The sequence below is a fragment of the Delphinapterus leucas genome, chromosome 13, assembly GCF_059928025.1.
Source record: "Delphinapterus leucas isolate spDelLeu-1000000601 "Yukka" chromosome 13, BTC_Dleu_Yukka2, whole genome shotgun sequence".
Lineage (NCBI taxonomy): Eukaryota > Metazoa > Chordata > Mammalia > Artiodactyla > Monodontidae > Delphinapterus > Delphinapterus leucas.
Genome location: NC_143141.1, coordinates 6,388,027 through 6,415,851, shown reverse-complemented (window position 1 = coordinate 6,415,851; position 27,825 = coordinate 6,388,027). Strand labels below are relative to the sequence as shown.

At 42.3% G+C, this 27,825-nt stretch overlaps 1 pseudogene across 1 annotated transcript; it reads left to right on the top strand.

Moving 5' to 3' along the window:
* The first annotated feature begins 9,871 nt into the window (after positions 1 to 9,871).
* Positions 9,872 to 24,280, top strand: LOC149747668 (mitochondrial nicotinamide adenine dinucleotide transporter SLC25A51-like; annotated as a pseudogene). Its single transcript, XR_016395328.1, has 2 exons — positions 9,872 to 11,079; positions 12,343 to 24,280. The product of XR_016395328.1 is annotated as a mitochondrial nicotinamide adenine dinucleotide transporter SLC25A51-like (transcript).
* Positions 24,281 to 27,825: the final 3,545 nt, after the last annotated feature.

The window sequence follows — 27,825 nt, the reverse complement described above, 5'->3', positions numbered from 1 at the left end:
CCTCACACCTGTTAGAATAGCTATTACCAAAAAGACAACAAATAACAAGTTTTGGAGAGGATATGGAGAAGAGGGAAACCTTGTGCACTGTTGGTGGGAATGTAAATTGGTGCAGCCACTATGGAGGTTCCTCAAAAAATTAAAAATAAAGCTACCATATGATCCAGCAATTCCACTTCTGGGTATTTATCCAAATAAAACAAAAATACTAATTTGAAAACATACAAGCACTCCTATGTTCATTGCAGCACTATTCACAATAGCTGGGATATAGAGACAACCTAAGTGTCCATTGATAGATGAATGGATAAAGAAGTCGTGGTGTACATACACGATGGAATATTATTTAGCCATAAAAAAAGGAAATCTTGCCATTTGCAGCAACACTGATGGACCTTGAGGGCATTATGCTAAGTGAGATAAGGCAGACAGAGAAAAATGCCTTTCTTGTATGACCTCTCCTATATGTGGAATCTAAAAACAAACAAACAAACAAAAACCAAGCTCATAGATACAGAGAACAGATAGACTGGGGCTGCAGGGGTGGGGAGAGGTGGCAGTCCTGGGTGGGAAAGATGGGTGAAGGAGTCAAAAGGTTAAATAAAATGTTAAAACAAATTATAAATGTACCTACTCAGCTTTCACTCAGTACCGCTTCTAGGTATTTATCCTGCAGATAAACCTCCATATGCGTGAAGGGACCAAAAGAGAAAAGAGAGAGAGAGAAAAACTAAAAGCTCATCTCAAGGCTTCAGGGCAAGCAACCTAAGCCTTGCATTTTCTCTGCACTCTCAAGTTATAAAGTGACTTCACATTTTCAACCTCGCCACCCCTGTTACTTGGCCCACCCTGAAAGTATCTGAGTCTGTGGCCCCTACTTTGGGCATTCTCTCTTGTTAGGGGGAAGCCCCGAGCCAGCCCTGTGGTTGGAGACCCTGAAAGGGAAATTTTGAGCCGCGTCAGAGGGACTAGTTAAGGGGCAGGAACACAGAGGGGCCCCGCCCCTTCCTCGTCGCTTTCCCCATTTCCTCCCCAAACCCCAATTCTGCTTTCAGGTTGGACCCTAGGCAGGAGATGTGGCTCCTGGAGCCCAAGCGCAGTTTTCCAAAGTGAGTCACAGCCATCAGTCAATCAGCCTGTGGGCTCGGTCCCAGGATGGGGGTCTCAGTCTGCACAGGCGCCCAGAAAAATGCAGCGGGCTCCAATGAGGTCCAGAATCCAGGGCTGCACTGAGTAGGAGCCCCGATGAGCAGTCCAGTGTGGACACACTGACCCTCACTGTCAAGGTCTCTGCTGGTGCCTTGAAGTCCGTTCACACACCGCTTCCCTGCCTATCACGGAGGGCAGGGAGGCTTGGCTGGCAGGGAACCCGAGGCCACCTCACCTAAGTCTCAACATCTTCCTGGGTCCAGCCCTGGAGGCTGTTCCCTGCCTTCCGCCTTCCTCTCCTCTGCCTCTGGAAACTTCCTCTAACCGCTGGCTCTCTCACCGTACTGTGTGTGCTCATCGCCTGAGGAAGCTGTTGCAAGAATTTCCTGGGTCTCACCCTCAAAGATCCTGATTCCAGAGACCAGGTGGGACCCATGGATTCACACTTCTAACAAGCACACAGCTCCTCAGGGACCACTCTTTGTGTAACACTGGTGAGGACCGCTTCAAAGGGTGGAAGAGCCTTGGAACAGCTTCTGTTGTCTGTTCTGCAAAGCTTTCTGAGGCAAAGGAAAACCAAGCCCTGGACCTGCTTGAGCCGAGGAGGGTGTGGGGTGATGTGGGCATAGAGAGGAGAACAAAAAAACTGGTATTTCAAAATAGATATTGCCAATTTGAAATTATGAAATTAGGTTCTGCAACTAAAGCATCACTTATGGGGGGGAGGTGGGATGAATTGGGAGATTGGGATTGACATACAGACACTATTGATACTAGGTATAAAATAGATAACTAATGAGAACCTGCTGTATAGCACAGGGAACTCTACTCAATGCTCTGTGGTGACCTAAATGGGAAGGAAATCCAAAAAAGAGGGGATATATGTATACGTATAACTGATTCACTTTGCTGTACAGTAGACACTAATACAACATTGTAAAGCAACTATACTCCAATAAAAATTTTTTAAAAAGCATCACTTATCTGATTTCTGTGTGGATTAGATACATATCGGAATTCTGTTGAGATTCAAAAAAAAAAGTTTCTAAAGAAGTTTAAACCCCTTTTCCTAGACAAAGGACCTTCTTGATGGCAGGGGCTGTGGCTTTTAGATTTGTATACCCAGATAATCATGATGATAGATGAATGAACAAATAAATAATAACTTACTAAAAATTTAAAAGACATATTCACTTTGACACAACCCAAGTATGTCTAAAAAAGGACTTGAATGGCAATCACATAATTGTTAGTAGTTGTTTTTGTGGTCGGTGCTACTGTAAGTGAATTTTCTGAATTTAGATTGATTTCACTATGATTTTTAAAACTCTGTCCTCTATTTTAGACATTTTCTTTAATGCACTTGCTTGACTTTATTGGTAGTAAAATAAATATTACAAGCTTAAATGAAACCTGGGTTGCCAAGTCTGTAAAGTCTTCCTGGTTCGGTTTGGGGTGTGTAGGAGTGCATTGAGGAAGGAGCACAGGGCTTGACCCCTGGAGGAACAAAGGACAGAGCTTTGCTAGGCTCCCTGGGGCGTGTGTCAAAGGCTCTGCCCGACTGACCCCAGGTGGGTGGTAGAGGCCCTGGAGGCGCCTGCCCCAGGGTGAACTTCTATGGGATGCTACTCAAAGCAGAAAATCCCAGGTGGCTCCAGAGAAGAAGAGATCTCTCTAGGCTCCTCTGAGTCTAAACCTAAGCCACAGTGGCTCCAGAATGGCTCTCATATGGGTCAGGGGTGCCTTGGGGCCTTTCTCCACTTGTCAATCACTATTTGAAATAAGTGATTGAATGAAATGAAAAAGCCCATAAATATGGCACTGAAGCATCAAGGCAGGTAATCGGGCAAAGTTGGTCATTAGGCCACTAACTAGAACATTATCAAACATCCTTTCCAGGGACTGACTCAAATTATAATTAGATCCAGGCCTGGGCATCCTTTATACCGTAGCCTGGTTTGTTTGTTTGTGTGTTTGTTTTTTAACCTACTAACTACCTCTTCAGTCTTCTGAACGCTGCCAGCATTAAGAGATGATGCATAGGGCTTCCCTGGTGGCACAGTGGTTGAAGAGTCCGCCTGCCGATGCAGGGGACACGGGTTCGTGCCCCGGTCCGGGAGGATCCCACATGCCGCGGAGCGGCTGGGCCCATGAGCCATGGCCGCTGAGCCTGCGCGTCAGGAGCCTGTGCTCCGCAACGGGAGAGGCCACAACAGTGAGAGGCCCGCTTACTGCAAAAAAAAAAGAGATGATGGATAAAACCTGATTCCATTCTCCAAAAGATTTCTGTGATGAATTTTCAGGAAGATTTCTGCAGGCATTTCTGGGGTTCTTGCTATCTGTGATGTTAATTTCAGCCTTCTCCCTTTGGAAATGTCAAGTTGTCTGTAACACATTAGGTCTTCACTGTCCAGAAAAAAAATTCAGTGTGAGTCACACATGTAAATTTGAATTTTTTTAGTAGCCACATTTAAAAAGTAAAAAGAAACAGGTGAAATTAATTTTAATAATATATTTTACTCAGCCTAATACACTCACAATATTTCAACATATAATCAATATTAAAATAACTGAGATTGTTTACACCTTTCTGGTACTAAGTCTTTGGAATACAGTGTGTGTTTTATACTTCTACCCCATCTTAATTAGGACTAGCCACATTTCAAGTGCTCAGTAGCTAAATGTGGCTGGTGGCTATTTTATTGGGCTGTGTAGGACCAGGTAAATACAAATAGATTTCCTGAGACATTGCTATTGTGTCCAGCAAGAACATGGTATTTGGTGCTTGTTGATGGGCTCCAAACACAACTGTGTCTTAATGACTCACACGGGGTCTTAAAAGGTCTTTCCTGACATTTGCTCAATCAAGGTTCTTTCTCAAGTACCAAGGATCTTAGTTCTCAGGAATTTTATGTACCTAGTAGCTCCTGCTTTCAAACTATATTTCAATAAATTTAAAAAAAAGATTCTCTAATAAATATTCCTAAATGGATCAATAGAAACTTTGCCTTACTACCATCTGAAAATTTAGCACCAGTATATGAAACAGTTTACAAGATGATGAAAAATTATGAGGTTGGATATTTACCAAACAATTGTATAAACCTTTTTTATCCTACTGAAAAAAGCAGGCTACAGCATCCCACAAACTTAACAAATACACAGATTTGTAAATGGTTGCTAAAAGCTCATAAACAGGGGTGTGTGTAAGGCTTTGCCTGCTGGTGCAGGTCGTAATTTGTAAGTTCTTAAGTGCATACCTAGTACTGGGTCATCCAGTAATTACAGCTTGTGTTAGCAGAGCCTGTTATACAATGTCATAGTTCATCATGGTGAGAAAGTCTTCCATTTCCTCAAGCTTGTGGGTTGCACTGCTCTTCTGGAAACAAATAATACATTTGTTCATTTATACTTATATAATGAGGGGTCCTTCTGAGGACATTTAAAAGAAGAGGCAAGGTTCTTCAACTCTCCTTCATTAATCCTATTTAGATAATCACTTGTACGTTTAGAGGGGAACCTAAGAACAAAATAAAGAAATAAAAGAAGGCATATGACAGACTCACTCACCAATATTCAAAATGTTCTATCTCCTTCCTTAATTTTCAGTTTGTCTTTGGAAATATGTATTTTTGGACAGGCAAATAAATATAGCACCATTTTGTTGATAACTTATATTTGTGTTTCATTTAGTTATCTATGTTGACATATAATTGTTCATAATATTCTCTTATAATTCCTTTTATTTCTGTAAGGTCAGCAATAATGTCCCCTCTCATTGCTGATTTAGTAATTTGAGCTCTTTTGTCAGTCTAACTGAAGGTCTGTCAATTTTGTTTGTCTTTTCAAAAAGCCAAGTTTTGGTTGCATTGATTTTCTCTATTATTTTTTCTATTCTCTATCTCATTTATTTCTGCTCTAAGGTCCATTACATACTACTTTCTGCTTGCTTTGGGTTTAGTTTGCTCATTTTTTCTAGTTTCTTAAGGTGAAAGTTTAGGTTATTGCTTTGAGATCATTCTTCTTTTTTAATAAAGGCACTTACAGCTATAAATTTCCCTCTAGGCATTGCTCTACTTGCATCCTGTAAGTTTGAGTATGTTTTATTTTTCATTTTCATTCATTTCAAAGTATTTTCTACTTTTTCCTTGTTTTTTTATTCTTTGACCCATAGGTTATTTAGAAATGAGTTGCCTAATTTCCACATATTTGTGAATTTCCCAAATTTACTTCTTTTTTTTTTAATTCAAACAACACTTGTTTTTTATTTTAATTAATTAATTTATTTATTTTGGCTGTGTTGGGTCTTTGTTGCTGCGCATGGGCTTTCTCTGGTTGTGGCGAGTGGGGGTTACTCTTTGTTGTGGTGCGCGGGCTTCTCATTGTGGTGGCTTCTCTTGTTGTGGAGCATGGGCTCTAGGCGCACGGGCTTCAGTAGTTGCAGCACGTGGGCTCAGTAGTTGTGGCTCGCAGGCTCTAGAGCGCAGGCTCAGTAGTTGTGGCACATGGGCTTAGTTGCTCCGCGGCATGTGGGATCTTCCCGGACCAGGGCTTGAACCCATGTACCCTGTGTTGGCAGGCGGATTCTTAACCACTGCGCCACCAGGGAAGCCCCCAAATTTACTTCTGTTACAATTTCTAATTTAATTCCGCTGTGTGTGGGGAACATACTTTATGTGATTTCAATTAAGTTTAAACTTAAACTTATTGAGAAGTTTAAAACAAAAGTGTTCTTTCATTTCAGTCTAAAGGACCCTTTCAAATTTCTTGTAAAGCAGGTTTGCTGAAAAATGCATTCTCCTAATTTTTTGTTTGTTTATCTGGGAATGTCTTAATTGCTCCTACTTTTTTTTTTTTTTTTTTTTTTGTGATACGCGGGCCTCTCACTGTTGTGGCCTCTCCCGTTGTGGAGCACAGGCTCCGGACGCGCCGGCTCAGCGGCCATGGCTCACGGGCCCAGCCGCTCCATGGCATGTGGGATCTTCCCGGACCGGGGCACGAACCCGTGTCCCCTGCATCGGCAGGCGGACTCTCAACCACTGCGCCACAAGGGAAGCCCTGCTCCTACATCTTTTTGAAGTATAGTTCTTCTGAATATGGAATCCTTGGTCTGTTGATGACTGGTCTGAGATTTTCTTAAGTGCCTTGAACCATTAAGTCTCCTAGCTTTGCTTAAGGGCTCTGTGTGCACATCAGGGCATGTTTTCAATGTTCCAGAAGGCCGTTTGCAATTCTGCCTTAATTTTCCCTTCTGGGTTGTACAGAGCCTCAAGTTTCTCATACGTGAGAGATCAGGGCCTTCTCAGTCTTTCCTGAGCACGCACACAGTTCTGCACAGGCCTATGCCTTTAGATTCCCAAGAATATTTTGGAGGTTTTCAAAGTCCCTATGGACATTTCATTATTCAGCTTTTCAAGTTTTTTGGTCAGCTTCTCATTTGCCCCAGCTATTAGTACTACTTTAGGCAGCTGACAAATTTAAAAATTGCTGGTTATTTTCAATAAATGCCCCTGGGGAAAGGCTATTCTCACTGAACAAGCTCTGAATTAGGTCAAATAAAGATAAACTCTTGTGAGTGTTTCCAGGGAACTTCCAGACAGGTCAAATAATGCAGTTCTCTGGGAATGGGGCATTATTGGGAGCTCTGAGCCCATTATGATAGACTGGGTTGGTTACCAGACTACTGGTTTTCATGGTTAACACAATTGCAAGGCTGTTGGTTTTTTAAAGGCTGCTGTGGAGCTGGAAAGAGGTGGGTGGAGGAAGGGCAGTTAAAACACCGCAAAGCTTGCTGTTCTCACTGAGATTCAGCCATTTTTCTTGAATTAATGCTTCTTGGATTGTTGCAAGCCTTCGCTTAAATTCCAGAGGTCTGAAAAGTTGATTTTGACCATTTTCTGGCAGTGTTTTTATTGCTTTTGTGGAGATGTAGGCTTGCAGAGGTCCTTAATCTGCTAATCCAGAAGTTTTCTTTCTCTGTGTATTATATTTGATATCTTCATGTTAACTTGCCAAGGTGAAAGACTCTATATCAAGAAGCAATGAAAAAAATTACAGGAAACTAATACAGATAGATAGGAACTAGCAGGTGACACTAAGTGAAAAGTATTTAGTTCGTCAATAAGATTACTGGTAATGACTTTTAATAGAGAAGAGTAAGACTGCCCAGTGACCAGAGTACTTATTCATTTAAAATATGTATTGGAAGGTACTGTGACCCAGGGCAGTACTACCAGAAGTGTGGTCTGTGGTCTGGTGCCAGTCAGTGAGCTGTTTGTTGATGGTCTGCCACAGGACAAGGGACTTCTTCCAGAGGGTAAATCAATCTACTGTTCCCTTTATCAAAAAAAAGTCTTGGGGGCTTCCCTGGTGGCGCAGTGGTTGAGAGTCCGCCTGCCGATGCAGGTGACATGGGTTCATGCCCCGGTCCGGGAAGATCCCACATGCCACGGAGCGGCTGGGCCCGTGAGCCATGGCCGCTGAGCCTGTGCGTCTGGAGCCTGTGCTCCACAACGGGAGAGGCCACAACAGTGAGAGGCCCGCGTACTGCAGCCAATGCAGGGCACGTGGGTTCGAGCCCTGGCCTGGGAAGATCCCACATGTTGCGGAGCAACTAAGCCCGTACACCACAGCTACTGAGCCTGTGTTCTAGAGCCCACGAGCCACAACTACTGAATCTTCAAACCACAACTACTGAAGCCCAAGCACCCTAGAGCCCATGCTCAGCAACAAGAGAAGCCTCCACAATGAGAAGCCCATGCACCACAACGAAGAGTAGCCCTCACTCGTCATGACTAGAGAAAGCTTGCGCGCAGCAATGAAGGCCAACGCAGTCCAAAAAAAAAAAAAAAAAGTCTTGATATAGAAAGAAAAAATTCAGCTGAACTGAGCAGTGTTCTTAGTGATGGGAACCATACTTTGTATGAGGCACTGTATGGGGAGATGCAAAGATAGGTCAAACATAAGCTTACTTACAATTGAGGAGCAAAGGTAAGATGCACATTTTTCTGTCTTGTTACTAGGTAAATTGTAATAGGTTCCAGAGAAGCTCCAAAAGAAGAAGAGAGCTTCCTAATGGAAAAATCTGGCAATGCTTCAAGGAAGCAGTGAATATGAACTAAAACTTGAATGATGGTGAAAAAAATTTTTAGGGAGAAAAATAATTTTTCCAGCTTTATTGAGGCATAAGTGACAAGTCAAAATTGATATACATAAGGTGTATAGCATGATGATTCAATATACATTGTGAAATAATTACCATGGTCAAGTCAGAACATCAGTCATCTCACATAAGTACCATTTTATTATTATTTTTTAATATAAATTTATTCGTTTTTATTTTTGGCTGCATTGGGCCTCATTGCCGCACGTGGGCTTTTCTCTAGTTGTGGCGAGCGAGAGCTACTCTTTGTTGTGGTGCACGGGCTTCTCATTGTTGTGGCTTCCCTTGCTGCGGAGCACAGGCTGAAGGTGCACGGGCTTCAGTAGTTGTGGCACGTGGGCTCAGTAGCTGCGGCGCACAGGCTTAGCTGCTCCACGGCACGTGGGATCTTCCCAGACCAGGGCTCGAACCCGTGTCCCCAGCATTGACAGGTGGATTCCTAACCACTGTGCCACCAGGGAAGCCCCAAGTACCATTTTAAAAGCAATTTTCAAGAATACAATACAGTATTATTAACTATTTTCACCATGTTGTACATTAGATCCCCAGAACTTATTTACCTTATAACTGAGAGTTTGTACTCTTTGACCAGCATCTCCCTATTCCCCCACCCCTCAGCCCCTAGCAACCCCCATACTCCTCTCTGCTTGCATGAGATCAACTTTTTTACATTTCAAATATAAGTGATACCATATAGTTTGTCTTTCAGTTCCTGGTTTACTTTACTTATCATAATGTCCTCCAGCTTCATCTATGTTGTCACAAATGGCAAGATTTTCTTCTTTTTTATGGATGAACTACATATATTCTTTATCCATTCATCTATTGACAGACACTTAGGTTGTATCCATATCTTAGTTATTGTGAATAACTGATGAAGCTATCTCTTCAAGATATGGATTTCATTTCCTTTGGGTATATAACCAGAAAGGGGATTGCTAGATTGTATGATAGTTCTATTTTCAATTTTTTGAGGAACCTCCATAATATTTTCCATAGTGGCTGTACCAGTTTATATTCCCACCAACAGGGTTCTCTTTTCTCCACATCCTTCCCATCACTTATCTCTTGCCTTTTTTTTTTTTTTTTCCTGCCTTGCCCTGTGGCATGCAGGATCTTAGTTTCCCCACCAGGGACTGAACGCGTGCCCCCCGCGGTGGAAGTGCGGAGTCCTAACCACTGGACCACCATGGAATTCCCTTGCCTTTTTAAAAAAAAATTTATTTTATTTCTTTATTTTTGGCTGTGTTGGGTCTTCGTTGCTGCAGGAAGGCCTTCTCTAGTTGTGGTGAGCAAGGGCTACTCTTTGTTGCAGTGCGCGGGCTTCTCATTGCTGTGGCTTCTCTTGTTGCAGAGCACAGGCTCTAGGCACATGGGCTTCAGTAGTTGTGGCTCGTGGGCTCTACAGCACAGGCTCAGTAGTTGTGGTGCACGGGCTTAGTTGCTCCGCAGCATGTGGGATCTTTCTGGACCAGGGCTCGAACCCACGTCCCCTGCATTGGCAGGCAGATTCCTAACCACTGCGCCACCAGGGAAGCCCCTCCCTTCTCTTTTTGATAATAGTAATTCTAACAGGTGTGAGGTAATATTTCACTGTGGTCTTGACTTGCATTTCCCTGATGGTTAATCTTTTCACACACCTACTGACCATTTGTATGTCTTCTTGGAAAAATGTCTGTTTGGGTCCCTCTGCCATTGTTTAATTGGGTTATAAATGATGATTAAGATTTTGATGGGCTTGATAGGGTAAAACGATAAGACATTTGAGGTAGGACATGGTATAAGCAAAGGTTTGGAGTCCAGTAAGTAGTCAGTTTTGAATGGAAAATAGGGTATAGAAGTTAGAATGAGGTAAGATCAGAAAGTATTTGAAGCCATACTAGAAAGGACTTGGATTCCATACCATGGAGTTTATCCTTCACTTGGTGGACAATAGGGACCTACTGATATTTTTTGAACCAGGAAGTGACATGATTCTGCCTTGATTTAAAAGATTAACTTCATATCTTTGGAGGAACGGGCGTCTTAAAAGGAAGAGACTAGTCTGGAGCCTGTGCTCCGCAACAAGAGAGGCCATGATAGTGAGAGGCCCGCGCACCGCGATGAAGAGTGGCCCCCGCTTGCCACAACTGGAGAAAGCCCTGGCACAGAAACGAAGACCCAACACAGCCAAAAATAAATAAATGAATAATTTAAAAAGACAAAACAGGAAGAGACTAGAGTGAAGGAGACTAACTAGGGTGCTATTTAAATAATGAGACCGCTATGATGGGCTGAACAAGGGTGGTGGCGCTGGGGTCTGAGAGGAATGACAGTGTATAACGAGTTATGATTGAGGCAGCATTTATAGGTCTTAAAAACTGCTCAAATATGAACAACAAGGGAAAGAAAGGGTGCTTGGAAGGACGACGGTGTCAAACCAAGGTAAAGAAAGCAGCAGGAAGAACTGGTTTGGTGGGACAATGATGAATTGGCTTGGATTGAGTTTAAGGTGCTTGGCAAGCCATTCAAGTAGAAATGTGCACTGGCAATGTAGGTCAGCAGCTAGAGAGAGGTGAGGTCCACTGATCCTAATCTGAGAGGTGACAGCACAAAGATGATTAGGGAGCCATGAGGTTTGAGATGCCCATCAAAGGAAACTATTTCAAGAGAGAAGGTAGAGAACCTCGGGGGAAGAAGGAGGAGTGGTTTGGGAAGGGCAAGAGAATGAAGAAACATTGAAAGGAAGAAGACCCCAAGGATACTACTGACTGAAATACTGGGGGCTTGTAAGTATATACCACTTTAAATCATTTGAGGAGAAGCAAGACTGGTAATGCTAAGGAGTAGTAGGATTGAGGGAAGCATTTTCTTTCTTGGGGTGGGGTAGATGGGAATGTTTGTAGACTGAGGAGAAGGAACCAGGGATACGTATAGATTGAGGATGGAGGTTAGAAGGAGTGGTTGATGGATCAAGTCTGCAAAAAGTTGCAAAAAGGATGGGATTGAAGTAGAGGAGGAACCTCAGAAGAAAGGAGGTATATGTCTTTCCTCAACACAGGGGAGAAGGATGAAATGGGAAGTGCGGATACAGAGACATTTTGATGCACACAGGCAGGAAGCTGAAGGCATTCTCAGTGGGCAGCTCACACTTCTCAAGAGAGTAGAAAGTGAGGTCACCAGACACCAGGATGGGGCAGGTGTTGGGTTTTGAGAATAAGGGAAAGGATTGAAGTAGCTGCTGGGGAATGAGGTACAGAGTCCACCAGACATGGGTAAATAGATTTCTGAAGACCACTGGGAGCCCAAAGGCATCTAAATCCAAGAATGTGTGGTAGAACCAGTTGGCATGATCATCCATGTGGGGTCCCTGGAGGGCGAAGTAAAGAAAGCAGAGAGTGGGGTCTTCTAGAGATATAATCTAGTCCATTTTCTATCTATTTTACATTATCACTGCAGGTGAAAAGCAGGTTCATGCCTTACTCAGCACTGTGGTCCTAATACCCACTGCAATTACCATGCTCATACTTCATAAATGTTTATTGAACAAATAAGTGCAACAAGATAAAAATTCTTATTAAATGGCTACCATACAGCAGAAGGAGAGAAGCAGTGTTATTACTGAGGCTGAGTCAGTGCCCTGTCAGCAGCTGTCCTATCTCCACTTGCCAGAGAGAAGACGACAGAACCTCGGCTTCCTTTCCTCTACAGAAACTTCCCACGCCTTCTTATGGCATCACAGAGATCCAGAAAATTCCCTCACCCTCCTTTCTTTTGTCCTCAGGCTTACCTTGCAGTATTGCTCTCTAATTTGGCTTCTCCAGCTCTAATAGTTCTAATATCGAGGCCATGATCATGGTTTACTACAAATATTTTATCTTCTTTTAACATTAATAAATTAGCATGATGGCTTACAAACCAGTCTTGTGTGAATGCAATGCATGGGAAACATATTAATTCATGGATGAGTTAATAAAACAAGTTCTAAAGCTGCAACGCTGGGCATCAACATCGGCATCAGAGGCAATTTCTTGTAATTAAACTTCTTCCAGGAAAAACTTTTTATGCTGCTGAGACTGAAGTCAAGAAATATAGAATTTAGGAGGAGATTGGCCAAGAAGGCAGAGCAGAAAGACCCTGAGCTCACCTCCTCTCACGAGCACAACAAAATCACGGCTATCTGTAAAATAACCGTCGATGAAATCGACCAGAACCTACCAGAAAAGATCTTCTACGACTAAAGACATAAAGAAGGAACCACAACCAGATGGGTAAGACGAGCAGACCTGCGATATAATCAAGTCCCATACCTCCAGGTTGGTGGCCCATAAATGAAGAATAGTTATATTGCAGAGGTCCCCCCACAAGAGTGGGAGTTCTGAGCCCCAGGTCTGGCTCCCCAGCCCAGGGGTCCTGCAATGGGGAAGACGAGCCCCCAGAGCATTCAGCTTTGAAGGCCAGTGGGGCTTAATTTCAGGAGTCCAAAAGCACTGGGGGAAGACTTCACTCTTAAAGGGCGCACACAAAATCCTATACACACTGGGACCCAGAGGAAAAGCAGTAATTTGATAGAAGCCTGGGCCAGACCTACCTGCTGGTCTTGGAGAGTCTCCTGGAGAGACAGGGAGTGGCTGTGACTCATTCTGGGGACATAGACACTGGTGGCAGCCATATTTGGGAACTGGTGGCTACCATCTTGGGATCTTCACTCTAGCTCATTAGTCCAAGACCTGGCTCCCCCAACCGCTTATAGTTGCCAGTGCTGGGATACCTCAGGCCAAACAACTAACTGGGTGGGGACACAGCCCCACCCATCAGCAGACACACTGCCCTAAATCTTCCTTAGCCCACAGCCACCTCTAGACATGGTCCTGCCAACCAGAAGGCCAAGGCCCAGCTCCACCCACCAGTGGGCTGGCACCTGCCCTGCCCTCCAGGAAGCCTGCACAAGCCTCCAGACTAGCCTAACCCACCAGGGGGCAGACACCAGATACAAGGAAACCACAATCCCAGCCTGCGGACCCAGCCAGCCCGCAGCAGGCCAGACCCTACCCTAGGACCAGCTGGGCCCCAGCCCAGTTCACTAGGAGGCCAACACAACCTTCAGGACACCCCAGACCCCATGCCCACCTGGGTCAGGAACGGGCCCCCTCACCAAAACTGACATGACACCAGCTCTGAGACCCCTGAGTCCTACAGCCAGACTCAGGACTTGGCTCTGCCCGCCAACAGTCCGGCAGTAACCTCAGGTGCCGACTCACCCACCAGTGGGAGGGCAACAGGCCTGGAGTCTTCTGGTCCCTGACTCTGCCCTCCAGGGAGCCAGCACTAGCCCTGAGCCCCACCTGGGGCTCTGCAGTCATCTGCTTCGTGACCAAGCCCTGCTAAACAGCAGCCAGCAGTGTCTGCACAAGGCAGGGCCTGACAAGCAACTGGGCTAGGGGCCGACCAAGACTACAAGACCACCCACACAGTCAGCCCACCACGACAGAAGGACCCACGCATCCCTCTTAGGGGAGATCCCTAGAGCAAACAGCTTGGGTGATGAGAGGGGAGCGCGATGTTGGGACGCATAGGATGTCTCCTATAGGAGGCCACTTCTCCAAGGATGAGAAGCATTACTAACCCTACTACATATAGAAAAGTACAAATAGCAACTTAGACAAAATGAGGTGGCTGAGGAACATGTTCCAGATAAAGGAACAAGATAAAACCCCAGAAGAAGAACTAAGTGAAGCGGAGATAGGCAATCTATGCAAGAAAGAGTTCAGAGTAATGATTGTAAAGATGATCGAACAACTCGAGAGAGGAATGGATGCCCAGTGTGAGAAGTTAGAAGTTTTTTTTTTTTTTGGGACGCGGGCCTCTCACTGTTGTGGCCTCTCCCATTGCGGAGCACAGGCTCCGGACGCGCAGGCTCAGCGGCCATGGCTCATGGGCCCAGCTGCTCCGCGGCATGTGGGATCTTCCCAGACCGGGGCACGAACCCGTGTCCCCTGCATCGGCAGGCGGACTCTCAACCACTGCGCCACCAGGGAAGCCCAGAAGTTAGAAGTTTTAAACAAAAGCTTAGAAAATATAAAGAACAACCAAACAGAGATGTAGAATACAATAACTGAAATGAAAAATACACTAGAAGGAATCAACAGTAGACTAAATGATACAGAAGAACAGATCAGTGAGCTCAAGACAGAGTAGTGGAAATCACTGCTGATGAACAGAAAAAAGAAAAAAGAATGAAAAGAAAGGAGGACAGTTTAAGAAACCTCTGGGACAACATCAAGCACACCAATATTCACATTTTAGGGGTCCCAGAAGGAGGAGAGGGAGAGAAAGGGGCTGAGAACACATTTTAAGACATAATAGCTGAAAACCTTCCTAACCTGGGAAAGGAAACAGTTACCCAAGTCCAGAAAGCACAGAGAATCCCATACAGGATTAACTCAAAGAGGAACACACCAAGACACATTGTAATTAAAATGACAAAAATTAAAGATAAAGAGAGAATATTAAAAGTAGCAGGGAAACAGGAAAAACAACAAATAACATATAAGGGAACTCCCATAAGTCTGTCAGCTGATTTTTCAGCAGAAACTCTGCAGGCCAGAAGGGAGTGGCACACTATTTTTAAAGTGATGAAAGGGAAAAACCTACAATCAAGAATACTCTACCCAGGGCTTCCCTGGTGGCACAGTGGTTGAGAGTCCGCTGCCGATGCAGGGGACACGGGTTCGAGCCCCGGTCCGGGAAGATCCCACATGCCACGGAGCAGCTGGGCCCGTGAGCCATGGCCGCTGAGCCTGCGCGTCCGGAGCCTGTGCTCCGCAATGGGAGAGGCCGCAACAGTGAGAGGCCCACGTACCGCAAAAAAAAAAAAAAAAAAAAAAAAAAAGAATACTCTACCCAGCAAGGCTCTCCTTCAGACTTGATGGAGTGATGAAAAGCTTTACAGTAAAGCAAAACTAGAAGAGTTCAGCACCATGAAACTAGCTTTACAACAAATGTTAAAGGAACTTCTCTACATAAAAAAGAAAAGGCCAGAAATAGAAATAAGAAAATTATGAAATGAAAAATCTCACCAGAAAAAGCAAACATACCATAAAGGGAGGAAATCATCCACACACAAAACTAATAGGGAGGTTAAAAGACAAAAGTAAAATCACCTATATCCACAATAAGCAGTTAAGGGATACACAAAACAATTAAATGTAAAATGTGATATCAAAAACAGTAATTGTGGGGCTTCCCTGGTAGCTCAGTGGTTGAGAGTCCGCCTGCCAATGCAGGGGACACAGGTTCATGCCCCGGTCCAGGAAGATCCCCCATGCCGCGGAGCGGCTGGGCCCGTGAGCCATGGCTGCTGAGCCTGCGTGTCCGGAGCCTGTGCTCTGCAACGGGAGAGGCCACAACAGTGAGAGGCCCGTGTACCACAAAAAAAAAACAAACCCAAAAAACAAACAAACGAAACACACACACACACACACACAAAACAGTAATTGTGAAGGGAGAAGAGTAAAAATGAAGGGTTTTTAAAGTGCATTTGAACTTAAGAAATCAGCAACTTAAAATAATCATGTATATATTATATATAGACTGCTATACAAAAGCCTTATGGTAACTGCAAACCAAAAATCTATAATCAATATACACATAAAAAAGAAAAAGCAATCCGAACATAACACTAAAGATAGTCATCAAATCACAAGAGAACAAAAGAAGAAAGAAAAAAAGACCTACAAAAACAAATCCAAAACGATTAACAAAATGGCAATAACAACATACATATCAATAATTACCGTAAATGTAAATAGACTAAATGCTACAACCAAAAGACATAGAGTGGCTGAATGGATACAAAAACAAGACCCGTATACATGCTGCCTAGAAGAGATTCACTTCAGATCTAGAGACACACACAGACAGAAAGTGAGGGTATGGAAAAAGATATTCCATGCAAATGGAAGTCAAAAGAAAGCCAGAATAACAATACTTATTTCAGACAAAATAGACTTTAAAATAAAGACTGTAACAAGAAGGATACTGCATAACGATCAAGAGATCAATCCAAGAAGATATAACAATTGTAAATATATATGCATCCAACATAGGAGCACCTAAATACATAAGGCAACGACAGTAACACAGTAATAGTGGGGGACTTTAACACCCCATTTACATCAGTGGACAGATCATACAGAAATAAGAAAACATTGGCCTTAAATGACACATTAGACCAGACGAACTCAGTTGATATATATAGAGCATTCCATCCAAAAGCAGCAGAATACATACCCTTTTCAAGTGCACATGTAACATTCTCCAGGATAGATCACATGCTAGGTCACAAGACAAGCCTCAGTAAATTTTAGAGAGTTGAAATTATATCAAACATCTTCTTTGACCACAACACTGAGACTAGAAATCAACTACCCAAAACCAAACACCAACCAAACAAAAAACCTGCGAAAAACACAAACATGGAGGCTAAACAATATGCTACTATACAACCAATGGATCACTGAAGAAATCAAAGAGGAAATCAGATAATACCTAGAGGCAAATGAAAACAAAAACACAATGATCCAAAACCTATGGGATGCAGCAAAAGCAGTTCTAGGAGGGAAGTTTATAGCAATACAAGCTTACCTCAGGAACACAAGAAAAGTCTGAAATAAACAACCTAACCTTACACTTAGAGTGAACAGAGAAAGAACAAGCAAAACCCAAAGTTAGTAGAATGAGATAAATCATAAAGATCAGAGCAGAAGTAAATGAGATAGAGACTAAACAAATAGAAAAGATCAATGAAACTAAAAGCTGGTTCTTTGAACAGATAAACAAGATTGATAAACCTTTAGCTAGACTCATCAAGAAAAAAAGGGAGAGGGCCTAGATCAATAAAATGAGAAATGAAAAAGAAGTTACAGCCAACACCTCAGAAATACAAAGGATCATAAGAGACTACTATGAACAACCATATACCAATAAAATGGACAACCTAGAAGAAAGTGAAAAGTTCTTAGAAATGTAGAATCTCCCAGGATTGAACCGGGAAGAAATAGAAAATTTGAACAGACCAATTACCAGTATGAAATTGTTAAAAACTCCTAACAAACATAAGTCCAGGACCAGATGGCTTCACAGGTGAATTCTACTAAATGTTTAGAGAAGAGTTAATGCTTATCCTTCTCAAAGTATTCCAAAAAATTGCAGAGAAAGGAACGTCCAAACTCATTGTATGAGGCCCGCACCACCCTGATACCAAAACCAGACAAAGCTATTACAAAAAAAAGAAAATTATAGGCCTATATCACTGATGAACATAGATGCAAAAATCCTCAACAAAATACTAACAAATTGAATACAATTCAACACTGTATTTAAAGGATCATACACCCTGATCAAGTGCAATTTATCCCAGGGATGCAAGGATCTTTCAATATCTGTAAATCAATCAGTGTGGTATACCACATTAACAAATTGAATAAAAACCATACGATCATCTCAATAGATGTAGAAAAAGCTTTTGATAAATTCAATATCCATTTATGATAAAAACTCTCCAGAAAGTGGGCATAGAGGGAAAATACATAATAAAGGCCATATATGGCCCATAGCTAATACAATATTCAACAGTGAAAAGCTGAAAGCATTACCTCTAAGATCAGGAAAAAGACAAGGATGCCCACTCTCACCACTCTTATTCAACATAGTTTTGGAGGTCCTAGCCACAGCAATCAGACAAGAAAAATAAATAAAAAGAATCCAAATTGGAAAGGAAGAAGTACAACTGTCACTGTTTGCAGATGACATGATACATAGAAATCCTAAAGATGCCACCAGAAAACTACTAGAGCTCCTCAATGAATTTTGTAAAATTTTGCAGGAGACAAAATTAATACACAGAAATCTCTTGCATTTCTATACACTAACAATGAACTATCAGGAAGAGAAATTAATGAAACAATTCCATTTACCAACACATCAAAAAGAATAAAATACCTAGGAATAAACCTACCTATGGAGGCAAAATACCTGTACTCAGAAAGCTGTAAGACACTGATGAAAGAAACTGAAGATGACACAAACAGATGGAAAGATATACCATGTTCTTGGATTCGAAGAATCAATATTGTTAAAATGACCATACTATCCAAGGCAATCTACATATTCAGTGCAATTCCTATCAGAATACCAATGGCATTTTTCACAGAACTAGAACAAATAATTTAAAAATTTGTATGCAAACACAAAATACCCCAAATAGCCAAAACAGTATTGAAAAAGAAGAACAGAGCTGGAGGAATCATGCTCCCTGACTTTGGACTATACTACAAAGCTACAGGCATCAAAACAGTATGGTACCAGCACAAAAACAGACATATAGATCAATGGAGCAGGATAGAGAGCCCAGAAATAAACCCACACACTTATGGTCAATTAATCTATGACAAAGGAGGCAAGAATACACAGTGGAGAAAAGACAGTCTCTTCAGTAATTGGTGCTGGGAAAGCTGGACAGCTACATGCAAAAGAATGAACTTAGAACATTGTCTAACACCATATACAAAAATAAACTCAAAATGGATTAAAGATTTATATGTAAGACCGGATACTATAAAACTCCTAGAAGAAAACATAGAACACTCTCTGATGTAAATCACAGCAATACGTTTTTGGATCTGTCTCCTAAAGCAAAGGAAATAAAAGCAAAAATAAACAAATGGAACCTAACTAAACTTAAAAGCTTTTGCACAGCAAAGGAAACCATCTGCAAAATGAAAAGAAAACCTACTGATGGGAGAAAATATTTGCAAATGATATGACCAATAAGGGATTACTATCCAACATATAAAAACAGCACATACAACACAATATCAAAAAAACAAACAACCCAAATAAAAAACGGGCAGAAGAACTGAATAGACATTTTTCCAAGGAGGAAATGCAGATGGCCCACAGGCACATGAAAAGATGCTCAACACCATCAATCATCATGGAAATGCAAATCAAAACCATAATGAGATAACAGCTCACACCTGTCAGAATGGCTATCATCATAAAGTACAAATACAATAGAATACTACTCAGCCATAAAAATGAATTAAATTTTGCCATTTGCAGCATGGATGGACTTGCGGGGCATTATGCTACGTGAAATTAGACAGAGAAAGACCCCATAGTGTATGATATCACTTATGTATGGAATCTAAAAAATACAACAAACTAATGAATATAACAAAAAAGAAGCAAACTCACAGATATGTAGAACAAACTAGTGGTTATCAGTGGGTAGACGGAAGGGGAGAGGAGCAATATAGGGGTAGGGGATTAAGAGGTACAAATTATTAGGTATAAAACAAGCTATATGGATATATTGTTCAACGTGTGGAATACAGCCAATATTTTAGAACTAAAATAGAGTAAAATCTTTAAAAATTGCGAATCACTAGATTGTACACTGTTAACTTACACAATATTGTACAGCAACAAATGTTTATTTTTCAATAAAAAAATAAGTTACCAGTGATAGTAAGTTGCCAACGTACCACACAGGGGGAAAAATATAGAATTTAGAGCTCTCTTCGATTAGAAGTGTGTAATATCAAGCAAGCAGAACCCTAGAGCCTGACAACAGGTGTGATGGGTGACCCTACACCTGCCCTGTGGTGCTGAACCACTGCCAGGAGTTGGCCGGTGTCACCTGACCCTCCGCGGGTTTAGGGAGAGGGGGCACGGAGGCCTTGAGCGCGTCACGCTCCGCCCTGAGCTCTGGGGTTGGTCAAGGTCTGCGCCTGTGCCGGCTCTGGCTCGCGGGCTTGCAGGCTCGCCAACCTGCGGGCGGGCAGGTACTGCCCGTGGAGACGGGCGCCCGCGGTGACGGGAAATCCAGTTATCAAAGTTGACTCCAGAAGAGAGAACCTAACAGACCAGTAACAATGGAAGAAATTGAGAAAGTTATCATGGTGTTTCAGGTTAAAAAAAAATCCTTCCTGAAGAAGATCTTAAGCAACACGATGGATTCAGAAGCTCATGAAAAGAGGTCACAAATCCTAACATCTTCAAAGCAAGATATATCACCTCATATTGCAAATGTTAGTGAAATGAAGCATTACTTGTGTGGCAGCCGTGCAACTCTCAACAATATAGCAATCACATTTCCCATTCAGCTCTTTCGGCAACGGCTGTATGGAATCAAAATCTGGGATTCAGTACTTCAGTTGAGGAGGGATGGATTTCGAAACTTGTATGGTGGAATCCTTCCCCCATTAATGCAGAAAACGACTACACTGGCTGGTCTGTATGAGGATCTATCTTGCCTTCTCCGTAAGCATATCAGTACCCCGGAGTTTGCAACCCTAGCATGGCTGCAGTACTTGCAGGGACAACAGAAGCAATTTTCAGTCCATTGGAAAGCGTTCAAACATTGCTTTGAGCCCACAAGCATCATGACAAATTTACAAACACTAATCAGGCTTTCAAGGCACTGAAATGCCATGGAATTAGTATTATCGAGGCTTGGTGCCCGTTCTTTTCCGTAATGGATTCAGCAATGTCCTTTTTTTTGGACTTCGATGTCCCATCAAGGAGCACCTGCCTACAGCAACGACTCACAGTGCTCCTTTGGTCAATGATTTTATCTGCAGAGGCCTGTTGGGTGCCATGTTGGGAAACTTGTTTTTTCCAGTTAATGTTGCAAAAACTCACATGCAATCTCAGATTGGTGGGGAATTTCAGTCTTTCCCTAAGGTTTTACAAAAAATATGGCTACAATGGGACAGGAAACTGACAAACCTTTTCAGAGGTGCCCATCTAAATTACCATCGGTCCCCCATCTCTTGGGGCATAATTAATGCGACTTATGAGTTCTTGTTAAAGATTATATGAAAGATATCAGTTAAGTGCCCTTTATCAACTGAATAGATCTAAGAAGAATGCAGTTTGGCCTTGTTTCTAATCGGCCAAATACAAATTGGTGTCATAAATCCAGGGCACAATGAATTATGGGCAAAGCTGTTTTCTTTAAGCAGCAACAAATTCAGAATAAAAGATTTCAGTAGGAAAATGTAAGGTGTTTTTGTTTTGTTTTGTTTTTTTGGGGGGTCTGTTTCTATTTGTTTTAATCATTATCTGAGGACTTTAGGCTAATTGCCTGGTTAATAGCTGTCTACCTGACGGCTTTTGACAAGGAAACTAACAGCCAAGATATGATTCTATTTTTCCAACTCTTCCATATTGAAACGTAAGTGGCCATGACCAGGCAGAGAAAAGGCTCTTAGCGTTCCATGAATTCTCAGGCTTACTTCTATTACTCCATTTCTTGCTTCTCTGCTTTTAGGAGGAGTTGCAAAGGGTAGTTTTTGTTAACTTATACATGGTAGGACAAAGGAGCAGAACAGAGAAGAAAAACAGCTTATTACGTGTAGGTTTTTCATGATAAATTGCTTGTATTCGTTTTGAAACTAAGCACCCGTTGGGATGGTCATTATCCGAATTATATCTCTTCAGACATGGTAGACTAAAGCAACTAACGACACCTCCCATTTTGCTTTCTAGGATGAAAGTTTTCTCTGTAGTTCTCAATGTGACCTTAAACCTTTCCAAAATATTTTTATATTAATTTCACTTATTTCATTGCCAAAAGATGTGCAGACTTAAATTTTGTTAATGGTGTTTCATCCCATTAAGAAGTTTCATATTACAGGTATCACCCCCCTTTTCTTTATGCCACTTCGCTTTTACAAAAGACCTACATTAGTACCTGTTTTCACTAACCGAAAGAAATACGAGGATGATTTGTGCTTTTACAAAAAAAGGTAATTGCTTCTTCACTCTATGCCACCTGGGCTTACGAAAGGTTCCACAGGAATGCCGGGAAACTTGTAATTGCATTAGAGATACAATTCTGTTTAGCTCAGCTTCTTTGAATTGTTGTTGCCAATTTAGTGAAGAGCTTTGGAGTTTTGGTTTTCTTTCCTTTGAGTAGTAGTTTGCCATAGTCAAATATCCTGTTCTCTTGAAACTCTCATTAAAAACAACAACAGAAATGCTTCCATAAAATTTTATTTTGGACCTCAGATTTTTTTTTCTGGTTTCTAAGTGTTCCAGGGAAGGGGAAAAAAAAAAGAAACCTCAGGATAGCTTTCACCCCACAGTGTTAAGCTGTCTTTTTTATTTTACTCTTAGAAATAGAGACTTCTATTAGGATCTTTACATTTTGGGAACCCAATTTTACCATTTTATCATTTAAATAGTAAGTTTGAGAGGATAAGACCTAAATAAAGATATTTCACGGGTTAGTTTTAAATTCTAGAAGTTGGTGATAGGTGGATAGCATACTTATCCCTTACCTAACAGACAAAACCTTACTTGTCAAAGGAATCAGATCTTAACATACTTTTTGCCAGATAAATAAGGCAAAGTGACTCATACACCAATTGAATAACTAATAAAACATACGAAGGCCTTCCCTGGTGGCACAGTGGTTGGGAGTCCGCCTGCCGATGCAGGGGACGCGGGTTCGTGCCCCGGTCCGGGAGGATCCCACATGCCGCAGAGCGGCTGGGCCCGTGAGCCATGGCCGCTGAGCCTGCGCGTCCGGAGCCTGTGCTCCGCAATGGGAGAGGCCACAGCAGTGAGAGGCCCGCGTACCGCAAAAAAAAAAAAGCTTGAGAATTGGGAGGCTGTTGGTATAAATTGTGGTCTGAGTCCAAAGACCGTGAGAACCACAAACACCAATGTTCAGAGGCAGGGGAAGAGGAATGTCCCAGCTCAAGGAAAGACAGAAATTTCACCCCCTCCCCCTTTTTGTCCTATTCAGACCTCCAGTGGCTTGCACGATGCCCACTTGCATCGGCGGCGAGGGCGCTCTTCTTTACTCAGTCTATGAATTCAAATGCTAATCTCTTCTGGAAACACTGTCACAAACACTCAGAAACAATGCTTACCTAGCTGTCTCGTCACCTTTTAACCCAATCAAGTTGCCGCATTAAATTAACCATGACATGCAGGTTTCCTCTTCGTCATTTAACTGATGAGCAGACAACGGGACTGTCTCAGCGAATTAAGATTGGATTTGGGGGGCATATCCCTGACTAGGCCACTGAGCCAAGTGTAGTGGACATCTGTCGGGTATGCCTGCCCAGGGCCCACTTCCTGTTCTTCTGCCAGGAGCACCACGACTTTTTTGTGGAACTAGCCTTTTATTCTGGACACAGTCTTGATTGGAATGTCACTGGAGATGCTTCCTCTCTCTCACTCAAGGGTTGGTAAGGAATTCAACTTAGTCCAAAAGGGGGCTCTCTCCCAGAACCTGAATTGGAAGAGCACAAAGCTGGAAAGGGTTGGAGAACATTTGTTCGGAGGCCAGGACTCCGAAGAGACCTTCCCTTGGCACCTGCACCAGACTTCCAGCTGCTCTGCATCCATTCTTCAGAAGCCAGCAACTTTGACTTCCTTCCAAGTCTGTGGCCACCCCTGAAGCTTACCAACTCTTTCCTTTGTTTAAGTTAAGCAGAAGTGGTTTCCATTGATGCCACTGTATTCCATCTTTCAGGAGATTCCCTTAAAGACAAAATCAGAAAGGGCGGCAAGGAAACACTGAAGTTTATCCCCTCACAAGTGGAGCACACCATTCTCTTTAAAAGCACAGTCGGACTTCCCTGGTGGCACAGTGGTTAAGAATCTGCCTGCCCATAGAGGGAACTTTCCTCAACATAAAAAAGGCCATATATGACAAACCCACAGCCAACATCGTCCTCAATGGTGAAAAACTGAAAGCATTTCCACTAAGATCAGGAAGAAGACAAGTTTGCCCACTCTCACCACTCTTATTCAACGTAGTTTTGGAAGTTTTAGCCACAGCAATCAGAGAAGAAAAAGAAATAAAAGGAATCCAAATCGGAAAAGAAGAAGTAAAGCTGTCACTGTTTGCAGATGACATGATACTATACATAGAGAATCCTAAAGATGCTACCAGAAAACTACTAGAGCTAATCAATGAATTTGGTAAAGTAGCAGGATACAAAATTAATGCCCAGAAATCTCTGGCATTCCTATACACTAATGATGAAAAATCTGAAAGTGAAATCAAGAAAACACTCCCATTTACCATTGCAACAAAAAGAATAAAATATCTAGGAATAAACCAACCTAAGGAGACAAAAGACCTGTATGCAGAAAATTATAAGACACTGATGAAAGAAATTAAAGATGATACAAATAGATGGGGAGATATACCATGTTCTTAAGATTGGAAGAATCAACATTGTGAAAATGACTCTACTACCCAAAGCAATCTACAGATTCAATGCAATCCCTATCAAACTACCACTGGCATTTTTCACAGACTAGAACAAAAAATTTCACAATTTGTATGGAAACACAAAAGACCCCGAATAGCCAAAGCAATCTTGAGAACGAAAAACAGAGCTGGAGGAATTAGGCTTCCTGACCACAGACTATACTACAAAGCTACAGTAATCAAGACAGTATGGTACTGGCACAAAAACAGAAATATAGATCAATGGAACAGGATAGAAAGCCCAGAGATAAAGCCATGCACATATGGTCACCTTATCTTTGATAAAGGAGGCAGGAATGTACAGTGGAGAAAGGACAGCCTCTTCAATAAGTGGTGCTGGGAAAACTGGACAGGTACATGTAAAAGTATGAGATTAGATCACTCCCTAACACCATACACAAAAATAAGCTCAAAATGGATTAAAGACCTAAATGTAAGGCCAGAAACTATCAAACTCTTAGAGGAAAACATAGGCAGAACACTCTATGACATAAATCACAGAAAGATCCTTTTTGACCCACCTCCTAGAGGAATGGAAATAAAAACAAAAATAAACAAATGGGACCTAATGAAACATCAAAGCTTTTGCACAGCAAAGGAAACCAAAAACAAAACCAAAAGACAACCCTCAGAATGGGAGATAATATTTGCAACTGACAAAGGATTAATCTCCAAAATTTACAAGCAGCTCATGCAGCTCAATAACAAAAAAACAAACAACCCAATCCAGAAACGGACAGAAGACCTAAATAGACATTTCTCCAAAGAAGATATACAGATTGCCAACAAACACATGAAAGAATTCTCAACATCATTAATCATAGGAGAAATGCAAATCAAAACTACAATGAGATATCATCTCACGCCAGTCAGAATGGCCATCATCAAAAAATCTAGAAACAATAAATGCTGGAGAGGGTGTGGAGAAAAGGGAACACTCTTGCACTGCTGATGGGAATGTGAATTGGTACAGCCACTATAGAGAACAGTATGAAGGTTCCTTAAAAAACTACAGATAGAACTACCATATGACCCAGCAATCCCACTACTGGGCATATATACCCTGAGAAAACCATAATTCAAAAACAGTCATGTACCAAAATGTTCATTGCAGCTCTATTGACAATAGCCCAGAGATGGAAACAACCTAAGTGTCCATCATCGGATGAATGGATAAAGAAGATGTGGCACATATATATACAGTGGAATATTACTCAGCCATAAAAAGAAACAAAATTGAGCTATTTGTAATGAGGTGGATGGACCTAGAGTCTGTCATACAGAGTGAAGTAAGTCAGAAAGAGAAAGACAAATACCGTATGCTAACACATATATATGGAATTTAAGGAAAAAAATGTCATGAAGAACCTAGGGGTAGGACAGGAATAAAGACACAGACCTACTAGAGAATGGACTTGAGGATATGGGGAGGGGGAAGGGTAAGCCGTGACAAAGTGAGAGAGTGGCATGGACATATATACACTACCAAACGTAAAATAGATAGCTAGTGGGAAGCAGCCGCATAGCACAGGGAGATCAGCTCGGTGCTTTGTGACCACCTAGAGGGGTGGGATAGGGAGGCTGGGAGGGAGGGAGATACAAGAGGGAAGAGATATGGGAACATATGTATATGTATAACTGATTCACTTTGTTATAAAGCAGAAACTAAAACACCATTGTAAAGCAATTATACTCCAATAAAGATGTAAAAAAAAAAAAGAAGAAGAAGAATCTGCCTGCCAATGCAGGGGACAAAGGTTTGAGCCCTGGTCCGGGAAGATCCTACATGCCATGGAGCAACTAAACCCGTGTGCCACAACTACTGAGCCTGCGCTCTAGAGCCCGTGAGCCACAACTACTGAGCCCGCTTGTCACAACTACTGAAGCCGGTGTACCTAGAGCCCGTGCTCCGCAACAAGAGAAGCCCCCGCAATGAGAGGCCCGTGCACCTCAACAAAGAGTAGCCGACGCTCGCTGCAACTAGACAAAGCCCGTGCACAGCAACAAAGACCCAACACAGACAAAAATAAAGAAACACATTAAAAAAGTAAAAGTAAAACACTTGGCTTCCTTAAAAAAATAAATAAATAAAATAAAAGCACTGTCACGTTTGGTGTCTCAGTGGAACTTCTCAAGATCTTCCTCTTCTTCCTTATGGGTAAACAGAGTCTGCTCAGGGTTGTGTAATTAGGGAGTGATGGAGTTGGCACCTATATTCGGTTGTCTGACTCAGTAATGTTGTGCTGGGATCTCTCAAATCACTCCTAGGGGTGTTCGTCGTGGTCTCAGGTTGTGATTTGGGTGCCACCACTTATACCCTGTGGGATCCGGGAGGGCCTCCTCTGTGCCTCTATTTTCCAAGTCTGTAACATGGAGATTGTTAGGCTGTATATATGTATATATGTTTGCCTAATTATCCACAATGGGAGAAAACTAATCAGACAAGCTCAGAGGTATGTCAATGGAGAAACATGTTAGAGGCTATACATTTTACCAATTATACCAAATTGTTACACAAATATTGTACATGTGCTTTTAGCAGTGGACTTCAAGCAAGCACTGTTATACAGCAGTTATTCTCGGCAACAAGTTCACTAGAGAATTCTCTTTGTATCCTGAACATTGGGGGCAACAGTACAGTTAGAAGTAAAACAATAATTTTCAATATTGATAGCAAGAAACAGTTCAATTAAATTAGTAGGATGGGTCTTACAGGTCTGGTCTGGGTTTTTGGGTCAGTTGCTTGCCACTGTTGTCATCTTTTTCTCATCCTGGATGTCATTTGGGGATATATTAAGTAAATATATATACTTAGTATATATTAAGTCCTTTCTTAATATAAAAGGCAACAGCCAGCCCACAGCTGCAGCTACTACCTTATTGTCTAGCTTCTTTTTTCACTATAATGGCAGCCAACAGCTCCACAACACACTTAGGGGTGTCTATGAGTTCTCTGTACTCTCCTGGTGGCCTCCATGCATCAAGAATAGCCGCCATTGGGGCCCACATATTAATGGATGGCCACCCATGATTCCCCCCGCAACTTCCCATTCCCATCCCTTATTTCCCGATGTCTTGGTGCTCATGGGAGTTTCCTCGGTCTCCTAGCTGGCTTGCCAATTGTTGGGCTGCCCGCTATAGGCCTGCAAGCCCTGTAATTGCCCAGCCTCAAGACTGAAGAAAGAGGGCTTCCCTGGTGGTGCAGTGGTTAAGAATCTACCTGCCAATGTAG